This window comes from Lissotriton vulgaris, chromosome 8, assembly GCF_964263255.1.
Source record: "Lissotriton vulgaris chromosome 8, aLisVul1.2, whole genome shotgun sequence".
NCBI classification, from domain to species: domain Eukaryota; kingdom Metazoa; phylum Chordata; class Amphibia; order Caudata; family Salamandridae; genus Lissotriton; species Lissotriton vulgaris.
Window position 1 is genome coordinate 1,529,102,948 of NC_141696.1, and position 5,499 is coordinate 1,529,108,446.

A 5,499-nucleotide genomic window follows, 5' to 3' on the forward strand; every position below is an offset into this window, starting at 1 on the left:
TGCAGGACCTGGATTTTTAACCTGATATGGTGAGATATGTTTTAAGGAGTCCTGTATCATTCCGCAATTAACTGGTGCAATGGGTAAATAGCATTTTTGGGATCCAGGTTAGGTAGTTGTTTTTTTAACTCTGAATGGACTAGCACTATATTACCCAGATATATTTGGCATGAGTAGGTAAGCAATGTCATCTGACTACTGACATCTGTGTTCAAGGGGAAGTGGAAGGTAATGCAGACAAGAGTTTACTTTACAAAAAAGCATGAAATGGGAAATATTCATTGTCAAACCTGAAGGTAAGAGAGGTGGAAGCAAGTTTAGAAGGAGGATATAAAGCAAAGTCTATGTTAAATTGATTGTGTTGTAGATCAGTTGGAAAAAATTTGATGAATAGAGAAAAAGTACTACAGCTGATTCCATGGCCTATTTTGTTAGAAGCAAGGAACCTCTCAACTGTGCCAAAACCCGGGATTGAACCAGGGACCTTTAGATCTTCAGTCTAACGCTCTCCCAACTGAGCTATTTTGGCCTTCTGATAGCTGGGGTCTTCATACTTTAATTTGAACCATTTAACAAAATAGATGCAGGACCTGGATTTTTAACCTCATATGGTAGAGATATGTTTTAAGGAGTCCTGTATCATTCCCCAGTTAACTGGTGCAATGGGTAAATAGCATTTTTGGGATCCAGGTTAGGTAGTTGTTTTTTTAACTCTGAAGGGACTAGCACTATATTACCTAGATATATTTGGCATGAGTAGGTAAGCAATGTCATCTGACTACTGACATCTGTGTTCAAGGGGAAGTGGAATGTGATGCAGACAAGAGTTTACTTTACAAAAAAGGACGAAATGGGAAACATTCATTGTCAAACCTGAAGGCAAGATAGGTGGAAGAAAGTTTAAAAGGAGGACAGAAACCAAAGTCAATATTGAATTGATCATTTTGTAGATCAGTTGATAAAAATGTTGATAGAGAAAAAAGTACTACAGCTGATTCCAAGACCTATTTTGTTAGAAGCAAGGAACCTCTCAACTGTGCCAAAACCCGGGATTGAACCAGGGACCTTTAGATCTTCAGTCTAACGCTCTCCCAACTGAGCTATTGCGGCCTGCTTATAGCTGTGGTCTTCATACTTTAATTGAAACCATTTAACAAAATAGATGCAGGACCTGGATTTTTAACCTCATATGGTAGAGATATGTTTTAAGGAGTCCTGTATCATTCCGCAATTAACTGGTGCAATGGGCAAATAGCAGTTTTGGGATCCAGGTTAGGTAGTTGTTTTTTTAACTCTGAATGGACTAGCACTATATTACCCAGATATATTTGGCATGAGTAGGTAAGCAATGTCATCTGACTACTGACATCTGTATTCAAGGGGAGGTGGAAGGTAATGCAGACAAGAGTTTACTTTACAAAAAAGCATGAAATGGGAAATATTCATTGTCAAACCTGAAGGTAAGAGAGGTGGAAGCAAGTTTAGAAGGAGGACATAAAGCAAAGTCTATGTTAAATTGATTGTGTTGTAGATCAGTTGGAAAAAATTTTATGAATAGAGAAAAAGTACTACAGCTGATTCTAAGACCTATTTTGTTAGAAGCAAGGAACCTCTCAACTGTGCCGAAACCCAGGATTGAACCAGGGACCTTTAGATCTTCAGTCTAACGCTCTCCCAACTGAGCTATTTCGTCCTGCTTATAGCTGTGGTCTTCATACTTTAATTTAAACCATTTAACAAAATAGATGCAGGACCTGGATTTTTAACCTCATATGGTAGAGATATGTTTTAAGGAGTCCTGTATCATTCCGCAATTAACTGGTGCAATGGGTAAATAAAATTTTTTGGATCCAGGTTAGGTAGTTGTTTTTTTAACTCTGAATGGACTAGCACTATATTACCCAGATATATTTGGCATGAGTAGGTAAGCAATGTCATCTGACTACTGACATCTGTGTTCAAGGGGAAGTGGAAGGTAATGCAGACAAGAGTTTACTTTACAAAAAAGCATGAAATGGGAAATATTCATTGTCAAACCTGAAGGTAAGAGAGGTGGAAGCAAGTTTAGAAGGAGGACATAAAGCAAAGTCTATGTTAAATTGATTGTGTTGTAGATCAGTTGGAAAAAATTTGAGGAATAGAGAAAAAGAACTACAGCTGATCCCTAGACCTATTTTGTTTGAAGCAAGGAACTTCTCAACTATGCCGAAACCCGGGATTGAACCAGGGACCTTTAGATCTTCAGTCTAACGCTCGGCCAACTGAGCTATTTCGGCCTTCTGATAGCTGGGGTCTTCATACTTTAATTTGAACCATTTAACAAAATAGATGCAGGACCTGGATTTTTAACCTCATATGGTAGAGATATGTTTTAAGGAGTCCTGTATCATTCCCCAGTTAACTGGTGCAATGGGTAAATAGCATTTTTGGGATCCAGGTTAGGTAGTTGTTTTTTTAACTCTGAATGGACTAGCACTATATTACCCAGATATATTTGGCATGAGTAGGTAAGCAATGTCATCTGACTACTGACATCTGTGTTCAAGTGGAAGTGGAATGTGATGCAGACAAGAGTTTACTTTACAAAAAAGGACGAAATGGAAAACATTCATAGTCAAACCTGAAGGCAAGATAGGTGGAAGAAAGTTTAAAAGGAGGACAGAAAGCAAAGTCTATGTTGAATTGATCATTTTGTAGATCAGTTGATAAAAATGTTGATAGAGAAAAAAGTACTACAGCTGATTCCAAGACCTATATTGTTAGAAGCAAGGAACCTCTCAACTGTGCCGAAACCCGGGATTGAACCAGGGACCTTTAGTCTAACGCTCTCCCAGCTTAGCTATTTTGGCCTGCTTATAGCTGTGGTCTACATACTTTAATTTAAACCATTTAACAAAATAGATGCAGGACCTGGATTTTTAACCTCATATGGTGAGATATGTTTTAAGGAGTCCTGTATCATTCCGCAATTAACTGGTGCAATGGGTAAATAGCATTTTTGGGATCCAGGTTAGGTAGTTGTTTTTTTAACTCTGAATGGACTAGCACTATATTACCCAGATATATTTGGCATGAGTAGGTAAGCAATGTCATCTGACTACTGACATCTGTGTTCAAGGGGAAGTGGAAGGTAATGCAGCCAAGAGTTTACTTTACAAAAAAGCATGAAATGGGAAATATTCATTGTCAAACCTGAAGGTAAGAGAGGTGGAAGCAAGTTTAGAAGGAGGACATAAATCAAAGTCTATGTTGAATTGATCATTTTGTAGATCAGTTGATAAAAATGTTGATAGAGAAAAAAGTACTACAGCTGATTCCAAGACCTATTTTGTTAGAAGCAAGGATTCTCTCAACTGTGCCGAAACCCTGGATTGAACCAGGGACCTTTAGATCTTCAGTCTAACGCTCTCCCAACTGAGCTATTGCGGCCTGCTTATAGCTGTGGTCTTCATACTTTAATTTAAACCATTTAACAAAATACATGCAGGACCTGGATTTTTAACCTCATATGGTAGAGATATGTTTTAAGGAGTCCTGTATCATTCCGCAATTAACTGGTGCAATGGGCAAATAGCAGTTTTGGGATCCAGGTTAGGTAGTTGTTTTTTTAACTCTGAATGGACTAGCACTATATTACCCAGATATATTTGGCATGAGTAGGTAAGCAATGTCATCTGACTACTGACATCTGTATTCAAGGGGAGGTGGAAGGTAATGCAGACAAGAGTTTACTTTACAAAAAAGCATGAAATGGGAAATATTCATTGTCAAACCTGAAGGTAAGAGAGGTGGAAGCAAGTTCAGAAGGAGGACATAAAGCAAAGTCTATGTTAAATTGATTGTGTTGTAGATCAGTTGGAAAAAATTTGATGAATAGAGAAAAAGTACTACAGCTGATTCCAAGACCTATTTTGTTAGAAGCAAGGAACCTCTCAACTGTGCCGAAACCCAGGATTGAACCAGGGACCTTTAGATCTTCAGTCTAACGCTCTCCCAACTGAGCTATTTCGGCCTGCTTATAGCTGTGGTCTTCATACTTTAATTTAAACCATTTAACAAAATAGATGCAGGACCTGGATTTTTAACCTCATATGGTAGAGATATGTTTTAAGGAGTCCTGTATCATTCCGCAATTAATTGGTGCAATGGGCAAATAGCAGTTTTGGGATCCAGGTTAGGTAGTTGTTTTTTTAACTCTGAATGGACTAGCACTATATTACCCAGATATATTTGGCATGAGTAGGTAAGCAATGTCATCTGACTACTGACATCTGTATTCAAGGGGAGGTGGAAGGTAATGCAGACAAGAGTTTACTTTACAAAAAAGCATGAAATGGGAAATATTCATTGTCAAACCTGAAGGTAAGAGAGGTGGAAGCAAGTTTAGAAGGAGGACATAAAGCAAAGTCTATGTTAAATTGATTGTGTTGTAGATCAGTTGGAAAAAATTTGATGAATAGAGAAAAAGGACTACAGCTGATTCCAAGACCTATTTTGTTAGAAGCAAGGAACCTCTCAACTGTGCCGAAGCCCGGGATTGAACCAGGGACCTTTAGATCTTCAGTCTAACGCTCTCCCAACTGAGCTATTTTGGCCTGCTTATAGCTGTGGTCTTCATACTTTAATTTAAACCATTTAACAAAATAGATGCAGGACCTGGATTTTTAACCTCATATGGTAGAGATATGTTTTAAGGAGTCCTGTATCATTCCGCAATTAACTGGTACAATGGGTAAATAGCATTTTTTGGATCCAGGTTAGGTAGTTGTTTTTTTAACTCTGAATGGACTAGCACTATATTACCCAGATATATTTGGCATGAGTAGGTAAGCAATGTCATCTGACTACTGACATCTGTGTTCAAGGGGAAGTGGAAGGTAATGCAGACAAGAGTTTACTTTACAAAAAAGCATGAAATGGGAAATATTCATTGTCAAACCTGAAGGTAAGAGAGGTGGAAGCAAGTTTAGAAGGAGTACATAAAGCAAAGTCTATGTTAAATTGATTGTGTTGTAGATCAGTTGGAAAAAATTTGATGAATAGAGAAATAGTACTACAGCTGATTCCAAGACCTATTTTGTTAGAAGCAAGGAACCTCTCAACTGTGCCAAAACCCGGGATTGAACCAGGGACCTTTAGATCTTCAGTCTAACGCTCTCCCAACTGAGCTATTTCGGCCTTCTGATAGTTGGGGTCTTCATACTTTAATTTGAACCATTTAACAAAATAGATGCAGGACCTGGATTTTTAACCTCATATGGTAGAGATATGTTTTAAGGAGTCCTGTATCATTCCCCAGTTAACTGGTGCAATGGGTAAATAGCATTTTTGGGATCCAGGTTAGGTAGTTGTTTTTTTAACTCTGAATGGACTAGCACTATATTACCCAGATATATTTGGCATGAGTAGGTAAGCAATGTCATCTGACTACTGACATCTGTGTTCAAGGGGAAGTGGAATGTGAGGCAGACAAGAGTTTACTTTACAAAAAAGGACGAA

The 5,499-nt window shown here is 38.1% G+C and overlaps 2 non-coding genes across 2 annotated transcripts; both read right to left on the reverse strand.

The window, feature by feature from the left end:
* Positions 1-456: 456 nt before the first annotated feature.
* TRNAF-GAA (transfer RNA phenylalanine (anticodon GAA)) lies at positions 457-529 on the reverse strand. Its single transcript has one exon. It is a non-coding gene; the product is annotated as a tRNA-Phe (tRNA).
* A 4,576-nt stretch (positions 530-5,105) lies between these two features.
* On the reverse strand, positions 5,106-5,178 carry TRNAF-GAA (transfer RNA phenylalanine (anticodon GAA)). The gene has a single exon. It is a non-coding gene; the product is annotated as a tRNA-Phe (tRNA).
* Positions 5,179-5,499: the final 321 nt, after the last annotated feature.